Source organism: Neofelis nebulosa, chromosome 1 (assembly GCF_028018385.1).
Source record: "Neofelis nebulosa isolate mNeoNeb1 chromosome 1, mNeoNeb1.pri, whole genome shotgun sequence".
NCBI lineage: Eukaryota > Metazoa > Chordata > Mammalia > Carnivora > Felidae > Neofelis > Neofelis nebulosa.
Genome location: NC_080782.1, coordinates 45,143,004 through 45,156,360, shown reverse-complemented (window position 1 = coordinate 45,156,360; position 13,357 = coordinate 45,143,004).

Here is a 13,357-nt window from a genome sequence, read left to right as displayed (position 1 = left end):
TTATAGCTTCTGGGGACTACCTGCATTTCTTGGTGTGTGGCCCCCTTGTCCATCTTGATTCACAGCCACTGGAGTTGGGGTGAGCCCTTTTCATGTTGCCATCTGTCCCGTTCTCTCCTCCATAGTCCTATCTCCCCCTGACCACTCAGGAAAGATTTTCCACTGTTAAAGACTAATGTGATTAGATTGCTCACCTAGATAACCCAGGATCGTTCTCCCATCTCAAGGTCCTTAAACACATCTGCACACATAAGGCAATATTCACAGGTTCTGAAAATTAGGAGGTAGACCTCTCGCAGAGCCATCTTTCTGCGGACCACAGGGAGTATTGGTATGCCCTGCCCTAGTCTAACTACAAGACACAACATACTCATTAACACCAACTCACCAAGGCAGTTATTCCCAAGCACAGAATTCTACACACCCTAATAAAGTCCATTTGGATAGGCATAGAAGAAAGGAAAACCATTCTCAAAGTTTGTTTTTGTGGTTTTAAATCCTAGATGCCATCTATTTTTGGCATGGTATAGACTCAACACTAACTGTACCAAAAATATTTTTGCATATTCTCATATAGTTTAGAAGTTATATGAAAGAAACACATTTTACTGGTATGGGATATATAACTAAAAAAGAGGGGTTTGGAGTATTTTCCTAGAAATAAAATATGTGGATTTTGATGGAAGAGAACAGCAAAGTGGAATTTCCAGGTTAACGTCTATTTCTTTAAGTGTTTGTTTATTTGAGAGAGAGAGAGAGAGAGAGAGAGAGAGAGCACACATGCAAGAGTGGAGATAGAGAAAATCCCAAGCAGGCTCCATGCTCAGTGCAGAGCCCAATGCGGGACTCGATCTTACAACCACAAGGGCATAACCTGAGCTGAAATCAGGACTCGAACACCTAACTGACTGAACCACCCAGGCGCCCCACCACACTATTTCTTATCAGTCTTATGCAAAATGTGAACTTTATTGCCAAGAAAATACAGGTCTTTAAGTGGTTGACAGGACAGAACTTTGTTTGAAAACCAATTGGTAGTTCCAATCCTCAGGTAGTTCCTGAGGGCAAGCATCTCAAGTCTCCTGGTCAAATAGCCCTTTTCCATTAGCAAGTTGATCTGGGCAAGAACACAGCCCTGAATCAAGGGATCTGGTAATTCCTAACCAGAGGTGAAAATCCTCCATAAAGCTCTGACATCTTTGTTCTTCATGAACAACACAGAAATCCTTGGCTGCACTGATCATTTACCCTCAAGCCATCCTTCTTCCTTCGAATGTCCACTTCTTCCACACTCTCCCATCTCCTTTCAAAATTTACATGGTACCCTTCAATCACAGAAAATTCCATCATTCCCACCTTTCAATTCAACACAAGAGTCACAGAATGTGAGCTGGTGCTTCAAAACGGAATACTACACATTCATGATATTTCTGGAAAACCACAGAGGACATCCATTTAACAAGCATACATGGAGAACCTTATTTGTCAAATTCCCAAAGGTAGTAGATCTTGGATATACCTTGAAATCACCAAGCAAGTTTTTTAAAAAATACATATTGATAACTGTGGTCCTACTGCTAAGACTCCGATAGAATTCTCTGCCATATGACCTAGGTAGCTTATTAGAACTGCAAATCCCATGGGGCACCTGGATGGCTCAGCCCATTAAGTGTCTGACTTCAGCTCAGGTCATGATCTCATGGTTCATGAGTTTAAGCCCCACATCAGGCTCTGTGCTGACAGCTTAGAGCCTGGAGCCTGCTTTGGATTCTGTGTCTCCCTCTTGCTCTGCCCCTCCCCAGCTCACATGGTCTCACTCTCTCAAAAATAAACATTTTAAAAATTTTTTTAAATTAAAATAAAAATGCAAATCCCATGGTTCCTACACAGACCCTTCTGCTCCTTGTAAAATTGTTTCCTGGAGGAGAAGGGTGAGCCCCAGCAAGAAGTATCTATTTTTATTTTTTTAATGTTTTTTAAAACTTATTTTTGAGATAGAGACAGAGCATGAGCAGGGGAGGGGCAGAGAGAGAGGGAGACACAGAATCCAAAGCAGGCTCCAGGCTCTGAGCTGTCAGCACAGAGCCTGACGCAGGGCTCAAACTCACGGACTGTGAGACCATGACCTGAGCCGAAGTCGGACACCCAACCGAGCCACCCGGGCGCCCCACAAGAAGTATATTAATAAAAACCTTAGATAGGTTGGGTGGTAATTGTTCTCAATACACTTGGAGTATCAAACTGATGGGTGATAACGAATTTTAGGGCAGCACAGAAGGGGGTGAGTGAGAAAGTTTGCTCATTTGAGACAATCTTTGTGTGACTGTCATAGAGGTAGAGCCCCTCCCTAAGGAATGTGGTGGAGGCCTCCTCACAACAAAGGAAGGTAACATGGCCCAATCAACTCCTATCCACATCTTCATAGCTCTGACCTAACTCTCTAACTTGGACTGTGTCCAGACTTATGTGTTACCACGTAAGTAGAAATGGCATAAAAGGCTACAGCTCGCAGCACTCAGGGCTCAGTATTTCAAGTATGAACCCACTGAGCCCATGCTGGCACAACCAATAAAGTGGTTTCCTTGACAAAGAAAGCCTCAGGGTCCCACCTCTCCGTGCAAGAATCCTGCTACACTACTACGGGTGAAAAGAAAGACAGACATACAGAGCTTACACCAAGGACTGATTTTTTTCCATGAACAACAGTAACTAAATGGCAAATCTGGAACCCAGACCCAACGATTCCAACTTTCACTTTCTCTCCATACTGTCTCTACTATTGGATTTCTAAGTAGATCAGGAAACCCTTGGATGGAAATATTTCACTAACCTGAAAGCAGCCTTACCGTCAACATTTAAATCTTGCACCCTGCTTAGAAGACATTAATACCAAAATGAGAAATAATTTCACTCTCTGCCACCACCTAATAAAGATCTGTTTAGAAACCATGGCCCTTCCAGACGGGGCTGTTTCTCATAGACTCTGTACCTACAATTTGGAGGAGCGCTCATTAGAAACCAGTCAATGTGCAAGCTTTGCATGTTACACCTGTTCATGCAGAGATACAGGAAAAACAGCAAAAGCTACCTAGTTGGGGCGTTTTAGAAGAGTTTTGATTAAAAATTATGTGTACTATTTTAAGGTATTTTGATCCAATCCCCATGTGCATCATGTAAGCGGGACGGAAATTACTAGTTGAAGCCAATTTTAAACAAAAGAGTCAAAAGTTGATACCCGTCTTTCAGCCTTATTCAATCTCTTCTTAACCCTCAGATTTATCTCTGAGGTTAAATAGAACAACCCTAATTTTAACTCCAGAGCCTGAAGTCTTTAATGCAGTGCACTACCTCTAGCTTTAGTTTTATTTCTGAGAGGCAGACTGCTTGCTTGTTCCTGGTGCATCAGAAGAAAAGATCATGACCTCTGCTGTCCTCCTCACCTGTGAAACATTAAGCTAAATTGGTCATTTGCTCTATCCAGCACACTTGTAAAGGGAGTTTAGTCACAAATGAAAGCTTCTCTTATTTTGCATCTTGATCTTTGTAAACGACCTTTGAGTCTTATTTCCTCCTCTCCTGAGGAAAAAAAAATTAAAAAAGGAAACCACTTGACTAATGGGTGACCTACCCACCGGGTCAATGTTCCCTGGCTTAATTTAGTTGTTATTAATGTACAGTAGATCTCCATGTGTCTTTGGCTTTCCCATTTAATGAGAAATCAGTTAAAGAAATCTTTCCAGGGCTCAGGGAGCAGACATATCCACAGTTATTCCCCAAACTGGATTCTTAGGCGGCTTTATCTTTTTTGTTCTTATTAGTTCAGCACAAAAACTAGCAACATTTTAATCTAATGATACAGGTGCATAGCCTAAAAGTCCAACAGTACCAGAAACAAGAGCATTAAAAAAATTAACTGCCTTCTGCTGCATTCTGCCACACTACGGATTCCCACTCCCCAGAGGCAGTGATTACCTCAGTCACTTAGTGCCCAAGCAAAGCAATCCTTTGACTACTCATAAGCTGAAAAGATTGGACTCGAGAGGACTCTGGGAAAGTTTTCTTGAAGAGACATTATAGCTAATAAGGCTGTGATTCCCACAGGAAAAAAAAAATCTTTTTGGAAATACGATCTGGACAAGATCTGGTAACACTGCTTCTAAAATTTCTCCCACAGTATTGTAATCACCAACCTGTCCTCCTTCATCCAATTTTGCCAACAGCTTTGGGGCAACACCCCAACACGCATACATCTCCTCAGGTGGTTTGCCAGTAGTGAGATTTATAGCAGCAAATTCGTCTTTTTATTTATTCAACACCACTCTCTCTCACAGATAGGTTCAAGAGAGCCAGACCCCTGCTTTCTCCTAGAACCAGAGTGGGTAGAAAGATTTTCTGCTCTTTCCCTTCTTCACAAGGAAATAAACAGGAGAGTGAGCCACAAAAGATTTATTTGTTCTCATTTGTGGGCCATAGTGGTGTCCTTTTTGGAATATAGACATAGCAGTTTTGTCTCACATACTTTCATGTATTCACAGGATCATACAGATTTGGAAGAGTATTTCCAATTCATGTTTCGTTGTGCATTCAGGTCACAGGCTTGCCCCCTCAATCACCTTATTTTGTAGTTTTGTGAATCATCTTCTCTGTCAGTATATGCATTGTTACCTCCCAAGTACCGTCCTTAGGATATTCCTTTCTCTTGCTGTGTCCTTCCTTCTCAGACCCTGTTCAACTCTTCCTTGCCTAGTTCTTTTTCATACTCCTTAGGGTCTTTGTCTTTTAGAAACTGTTGGCTATAGTGCTAAGCCTCTCTCTCTGCTTCTCTCACTAGGGTCCCCCTTGAACTTTCTCTGAAGCTTTGGTCTCCATCTCCTTCAGGCTATACCACAGAGATGACCAGGCCTTCTGCAGGTGCAAAAGAGCAGTTCATTTGCTTCAACTTATTGCTTCAAACATGAAAGTAATTTCCCACAGAGACAGCAAGCGCTGCATTTCCTTCATGTAATCAAGCTGGATGAGCCCCTTTCCTCTGAGGCTGAACACAGGACACCTTTTCACTTCGCAATCCCAGGCCACGCTCTTAGGCAATATTTTCCCTCTATCACAGTCAAAATGAATGGGCATTTTATAAACTCAAGGGCTTACAATATATTGTGGAATTACGTAAGAACTCACCTCCAAGAACAAAGGAACATAGTCACAGAGTTGGATGCTATACATTGTTGCACTTTTGTTTGCCCTCAGCTTCTATTCACAGTTGAAAGGCAGCCATCTGTACTTACCCCCAGTTTTTCCCTCCCTCCTTCTCAGTCCTCTGTGGACCTTAAGCCTTAATCGGAGTCCAAGCTCTGATGGAATGTGCAGTCCTCTTGTCAGGGGGACCAAGGGGGACCTAGGACAACATACCATGCTCTGCCTGAATGAGCTAGAGAAACAGCTGGGTTTTCAATACTCCGCTGATAGAGTTTCAAACATATACCTCAAGGAAAAGAGGGCACCATTAGGAACACAGAGTTAAGCCCTTAGATCACCCAAGCTTACCTGGCTCTTCCCAATCTTCCCAAACTGATAGCATAGGTCCCCAATCAACCAAAACTTTGGCATGCTGTCTGCACAAGGCAAGATGATTCTAACCCCCAGTAGGCTCCCGAATACTCAAACAGGAATGAAAGACTCAGCAGACCCTTGTTAAAACCTTCAGCTGCCAGAAATCCATAGAAATAGGCCTGAGCTAATGCTATGCTCTAGATACCTGCTCCCCTGCATCCAGGTTCACGCGAGCTGCCTGTTCCCACAGAGCAAATTTGACCTAAGTCCAGGGAGGTCAGACTCAAACATATTGCTGAGTACCTCACTTTCTCAGTCGAGTCCAAGGCATTCCACTGGCTGCAACTACCTCTGTCCTCATTGGTAGCAGTGGACCTTCTACCACAGCCCCGACTAGGCCTCCAAATCTGAAGGGCACACAGATATAAGAAATTTCTGAAATTCTGTTCAGTTAGAAAGCCATCTTACTAAAACTCCAGTCTGTTCCCAAAGACCTTCTGTATTTCCTTCACCGGAATGCCCAAAGGTGAGTGAGCTATCTTTGTAAGACCTCTGTATCAGAGAGCCCAGAACAGGGTGGGTCATTACTTACCCCAAACCAAGAGAAGAAACAGCCATCTCCAGCTCAGAAGTTCTTGGCTGGGATCTCCCAACTGCCCCGTCCTGATTATATAGGGAAAGGGTGCTGTAAATGTCCTGGTAATTCACAGCAGGTGTGAGGAGGACTGATGATTGCTTCAGAGAAACACTGGGCACCCAGAGAGGACCAACAGGAAATTGTAGGGCTAGTCTTCCAAACCCTAGTGTGTATAAAATCACCTGGGAACAGTGAAAAATGTCTATTTCCAGGATTCAGTCACAGAGATGATACTCAATGATAAACAATGGGCATCCCTAGTGCATATGAATTGCCAAAGCCAAAGAAGCAGGTCTAAAACTACAATTAACCCCAGAGGAGAGAACTTCTTACGAGAGGAAAGGATTCTGTTCTCAGGGAAAGAGTAGCTTTGGCTCCTGGCTGAGTCAATGCTAATAACAATAATAACGTTAACTTTTACAGCGTGCTTGCTCTCTGCCAGGCACTGTGCAGGTGCTCTATAGGCATTATTTAATCTTCCACAATACATGCTAATATCCTCATTGTATAAAAGAGGCCTAGATTGGCTGTTATGTGCCACATAACTGTAAGTGATAAAAACTAGAATGGACTGATATTAGTCTGACTCAAGTCCCTGATCTCTCTTAACAGTAACCCTTACACCTTAGTAACATCCCTTTGTGTCACTGAAAATACTGAATCAGCCACTTAACTATGCTTATCCGTGTCCCCAGAGCCCACTACTCCCCTTCAGTGTAGCTGCATGGGATCACAGCCCCTGGAGACAGCTGTAGAGGATGTTGGTTGAAAATACCTACTCAGCCCTCATTTCTTATGAGATTCTAAGAGCTCTGCATGGGCTAACTTATTTCATCTTGATAACAACTCTATTACTGCCACTATGTAGATCAGGAAACACTAGGGCCTGAAGACATTTAAAAGTTGTGAGAGACTGAATATATAAACGGGCAAGGGCAGGACCACATATAAAAACAGAACTCTGACCTGCAGCCATCTTCCCAGGAAACCAATCCCCTTATCTATGACCAACAGCCCAGGAAGCCAGCCTGCTATGAGTCAGACTTTTCAGAGGTCTGGTTGCTATATTCAGTAACAATACAGGAAGTGAAACAATGACTTCTATAACAATCTGGCCCAAATGGCCAGGACTTGACTAATAACTGACAATTTCCCTAAATTTTGTCCCCACTTCCAACTTAGGACCAACCAGAGAAAGCCAAATAGGCTCTTCTAACCAGTCACATAGATGCTTCAGTTAGTTCAACAGGCTCCAGTCGAGGAACACCCGGAGCCTTCCCTCTGTCCACACAGCTTTCCCACTCCTCTGCCTGCCTTTCAGTCTCTGTGAAGACATAAGCGATGGTGACTGACTCCCTTGCTATATAGCAAGTTCAGAATAAATAGCCTTTACTTGTTCTCTTGGTTGGTCTTTTTTTTTTTTTTTCTCCTACAGTTGCTCGAGATTACGTAGCATCTGAGAAACAGAGCTGGGATTCAAACCAGGCATTTGGACCCCAGAGTCCACTCTCTTTAACTTGAAGATATAAAGACTGCTCAGAGCCTTCAGATTCACTCCCAAACTAGTATCTGCTTCTTCTAAGCCTTTGAAGATGCCTGACTTCTCCATCTAGTCTACCAGCTTCATTAGAGTCCCCTGGCCCGGCCCAGGGTTTCTCAATATCAGCACTATTGACATTTTGGTTCTGACGGTCCTTTGTTGGGGGCAGGAGGTAGGATGTGCATTGTAGGGTATGATGCTTGGCAGCATTCCTGGCCTCTACCTATGCAGGTGCCAGTAGCACATTCCCAGCTTTGACAACTAAAAATATCTTCAGATATTGCCCTGGGTGTAAGGAGGAGACGGATGGGGAATAAAATGTCCCCCAGTTAGGAACCATGATCTAGAACAGTGCTTCTAAAATGTTTCACATGTAACAAATCACTTGGGGACCTTGTTAAAAATTCAGATTGATTCAGGAAGTCTGGGGTGGGGCCTGAGATTTTGCATTTTTAACAGCTTCCAGGGGATGCCAATGTTGCCCACCTGAGAAGCAAAAATCTAGATTGGAGTGCTTTCTTCAAATGTAGATTCCACACACCCAACCCAGAAAATGCTTATTCAGAATGCCTTGCTGGGGCTCAGGCAACTGTATTCCGACAAGTTTCTAAAGCACTTCTTATGCACAATAAAATGTGACATAACTGTGGTCTTGTTTTAGTAACTTCAGGTCCAGGACCCAGGGTTTCAGATATTCTGAGATCGGCATGGAATCCCCTGGAAATCCTGAACACAGCCCACAGCTGTGGTAAGGGACACCTCACGGCAGTGATAAGTGTTTGATTCCCTGCCCAAGGGAAGACTCTTTATTTTGACATGGCTGGAGAGAAATCCCTCCCAAGGGAGAGGGGCACTCCACGATTCTAGGACAGACAAAAGAAATGGACTCTGGCTACTGGTAGCAGATATGGGCATTCTAAGGGGAAAGAAAGCTTCAGCGGGGCCCGCAGAAGCAAGCTCAAGAAGGAGATGGAAAGGCAGCTCCAAGAGCTTCCTACAGCAAGGGTCAGTAAGGAAGAGTCTCCTAGAATGAATACATTCCCAATATTTAATCCTCCCCCTTAGGTCACTCAGCTTAAGACTCAAAAAGAGGGGCGCCTGGATGGCTCAGTCGGTTAAGCGGCCGACTTCGGCTCAGGTCATGATCTCGCGGCCCGTGAGTTTGAGCCCCGCGTTGGGCTCTGTGCGGACAGTTCAGAGCCTGGAGCCTGTTTCAGATTCTGTGTCTCCCTCTCTCTGACCCTCCCCCCTTCATGCTCTGTCTCTCTCTGTCTCAAAAATAAATAAACGTTAAAAAAAATTAAAAAAAAAAAAGACTCAAAAAGAGAGCCAGAAGCAGAGAGAGGGACACACACACACACACACACGCACACACACACATTCCAGAGAAAATGGTTTGTCTAGCTAGGTATTGGTTATAAATTCGTCATAATTATTTGGGATCTTTAATTCTAAGAGTATGTACATCCCCTACCAGAAGGATTAATAAAATGATGTACTGCTGTAAGATCCTTGAGTTAAAATTGTGTTTATTCATATGCAATGCAATAATCTAAAAGAGATGGGGGGAGGTGAGTGGAAAGGTAAATCAAAAAGGAACAGAGAAAACCTAACTTTCTCCAGAGTTAACATGATTATCTAAAGTAATGCACCGGGGTGCCTGGGTGGCGCAGTCGGTTAAGCATCCGACTTCAGCCAGGTCACGATCTCGCGGTCGGTGAGTTCGAGCCCCGCGTCAGGCTCTGGGCTGATGGCTCGGAGCCTGGAGCCTGTTTCCGATTCTGTGTCTCCCTCTTTTTCTGCCCCTCCCCCGTTCATGCTCTGTCTCTCTCTGTCCCAAAAATAAATAAAAAACGTTGAAAAAAAAATTAATAGTAATGCACCTTAAGTCTTTGCATACAAGGGAAGTCAGGAGAGCATCCCCATGTATAAGCTAAGCCCTGTGTTAGACACTTTATTTGCATGATCTAATTTAACCTCAAAACAACCCTCTGAAGTAGGTGTCATTGCCTACTTTTTTGGATCAAGAAACCAAAGCTCAAAGAGTTTAGTAATCCTTCATATCACATAGCAAATAAGAGTGAAATCTGTATACTTCCTTTTTTTCTCTTTATCTATTACATTCGTTAAATTAGAAATCTGCCATTTTATACCCAATTATGGCTCAAATGACCATAAATGGCATCATCCAAGCCACTTGACAAATGGCATCTGGCTTACTCAAGGCACCTCCTACCTTGTCTTCAGGCTTCCAGTTTTGCTCTCACCCAATCTACTCTTCACATAGCCACTGGAGTGATATTTTTTAAATGCAACTGTTACCAATTTAAATGCAACTGTTATCAAATCCCACTCTCCTTCCCCTCCATTGCCCTTGATAACAAAACTTAAACTGCTTTGTCTTACAATGCTAAGATACAACCCCTCCCTACTTTTCCAGCTTCATTTTTCCCAATGTCCTCCTCCCTTTCCTCTCACCTCTACTGTCCTTGCACCTTGTGTTCAAGTCAGAGTGAATTCCTTTTATTTCTTTCAGCAATTCCATGTTCTCTCTCATGTCTTTCTCTCTGCCCAAAATGCTCTCTCTGCTTGGATAAGTTTGACATACTGTCCCAAGGCATCACGTCCTCAGGGAGGCCTGTAGTCCCTCACACTTTACACTCCCATAGCACCCTGTGCTTTCCCTATCATGACGCTCAACACACTTTGTTGTGGTGGCCACAAAAATTCACCTCCCAGATCTGACTGAGGAGTATATAATTCAATGACTCCAGCATGGAAGCCAGACTTACCTCCAGCAGCTTCCAGCCCATGACTGAGCTTAGAGGAATACTAAAGCAGGTCCATTCCTGGAAGATGTGATTCCTCTGATTGCTGACTTGGCTAAAAACTCTCATCAGTGGTGCCAAAACTTTATGAGAATAGCACAGATTTGTCCTACATATATTTCTTGCTTCCTTCTCTCCTCCACAGGGTCAGACATGCATTGTGTTCTAATGGTTCTATCGTGCTCTCCCAACCTCCCCTAGCTCCCTCTCCATTTTCTTTTATAGGCATGTTCTCCAATAAGTCTCCTGCTGTCTGTTTCTCAGAGGACCAGAACTAACATCCTCATGTAATTCTCTATCTCTGCTCAATGGAGTCTGAGCCATATGAGAAAAGGGTCCACCCAGTCTGTTTTATAGAAGTCACTATTACAACTCCCATACCTAACACAGTGCCTGGCATATTGTAGCCACCCAGTAAAAACTGTCAAGTGAATGTCATTAAATGAAGAATGACTGATCCTTCTGAATCTGATTCCAGAGCCCATTTTCTTTTCACCACTCCATGTTTCTTCCCTACTGCCTCTGCCTTACACACACACACACACACTCACTCACTCACTCACACACACACAGCAATACTCTGTGCTAGGTATGTTGTGATAATCAGATGTAAAGAACCATGGTTCTTGGGATGCCTGGGTGGCTCAGTCAGTTATGCATCCAACTTCGGCTCAGGTCATGATCTCACAGTCCGTGGGTTCGAGCCCTGCCTCAGGCGCTGTGCTGACAGCTCAGAGCCTGGAGCCTGCTTCGGATTCTGTGTCTCCCTCTCTCTCTGCCCCTCCCCTGCTCATACTCTGTCTCTCTCTGTCTCAAAAATAAATAAAAACATTTAAAAAAAAAAGAACCATGGTTCTTACTCTCAAAAGAAGCTAATTGTATAGAAGCACTAAGTGTGATTTTTCAACAAGCCTTTGTGAGGAAGGGGTGAGGAAGCAGGAATAAGAAAAAATATCCAGGTATTTGGGAATAATACACCCAACCATTAAGACTTTGCTCTCTTTACTGCTGTATCTCTACTGCCTATAACAGTGAATGACACAAAGAAGGCAGTCAATAAATTTTTGCAAGATGCATGGATGAATGAACTGATTCATTGAGTTCTATGGATTTTTCCATTCTTTCCATGTATGCCCTTGACACAAATGTTCTAGAATTAACATAGATATAATGTAAGAGTCTAAACTTGACCTTTATTTTCAAAATTTTTAATAACATTTTGCTTTGGGGTAAACACAACACTTGATAAAATGTCTCTTAAGTCTTGGTAGTATTTGAGGAATTGGAATTTGATTCTTGACATTCTAGGAGAAGCACTTAAGGAGTTTCTAGGTAAGAAATTAGAAAGTAAACTATTGGCAATTTATCCTTATGAAAATAAGAAATCTTGTTAAACAAAACCATCCCTGATCAAAATAATACAACTAAAACACCATCACCACACACTACGACCAAGGCCTGTGCTGTGTACCGTGAGCAGTGAAAAGGGGAACAAGATATGGCTTGTCATTGAGGACTCTGGTGTCACTGGAGATGAGGAAATTCACCTGAATACTTGAGACCCACTTAATGGTCCTCACAGATGCTCTTAACCGTCTTTGAAGAGGTGATTAAGTTGTCATCACCTCCATAAACTCTCCCCAGATCCCCTTCTTCCTCTTTTTCTCTTTATTTTGTTTCATCATAGTCTACATTGATTTAGAGCTGGTTGGTCACATGCAGATCTGTTTATTCTCACTATTCATTTGAGAGCATTTGTTAATATATTCTATGTGACGGTATGGAAGTAATATCTTATAATCCTACAGCATGTCATGGCTTAAAAAAAGTAATTCCAACCCCTAAGTTTATCCTTTTTCAGCCCTGACAAAAATTCTCTGAAGCAGGAAGGACTGACACGGCAACAGTCACTCCACAGATGAGTACACTGAGACTTGAAAAGGTTGGAGTTGGACAGGCCTGGATTTGAATTCTAGCTCTGCTGTGAATTGTGTGGACTTGAAAGCTCATTTTTTTTGCTCTGAGCCTCCATTTCCTGTAAAATGGGGAATAATGTTGTCTTGCTTCTTACAGTTTAAAAAAAAATTTTTAATGTTTATTTATTTTTAAGAGAGAGAGAGAGAGAGGCAGAGAGAGAAGGAAACACAGAATCCTAACCAGGCTCCAGGGTCTGAGCTGTCAGCACAGATGTGGGGCTCAAAATCACAAACTGCAAGATCATGACCTGAGCTGAAATCAGACGTTTAATTGACTGAGTCACCCAGGCACTCCTACTTCTTATAGTTTTGAAGATCAAGTGTATTGTGTGCAGATCTCAGCTAGAGACTGACATATAAATAATTCATTAATAAACAGTAGGAATAAATGAACAAATAAGGTGTGTTACAGAGCTAATTAAAAGGCATGTTTTGAACCCAGATCTCAACTCCAAGTCCAGAGATCTTTTGAAGATACCCTTGATTAACTGTCTTAAATCATAAGCTTCTTTATGGCAGAAGGGACTTTTAAGTCATCTTTGTATCTACAGAAGGCCTTAACAGACTACTTTTCAATTTCTAAGGGCTAAAAATTATTAATTAAATACAAATAGTTATCTTACTGAATTTCCAGTCATCTTTATTCAATCCCCTAAGGTCCCAGAGTACCTGATATATACTATGGCAATATGTTGGGATTGTGTTTGACCATGAGCAAGAGAATATATGACAATAGTAGCTTACATATAAGATTCATCTCATGCAAGAAAAGAATGGGAATAAGTTGCAGTTGTCCAGGGCTTCTCTAACGGTACAACAATGCCATAAG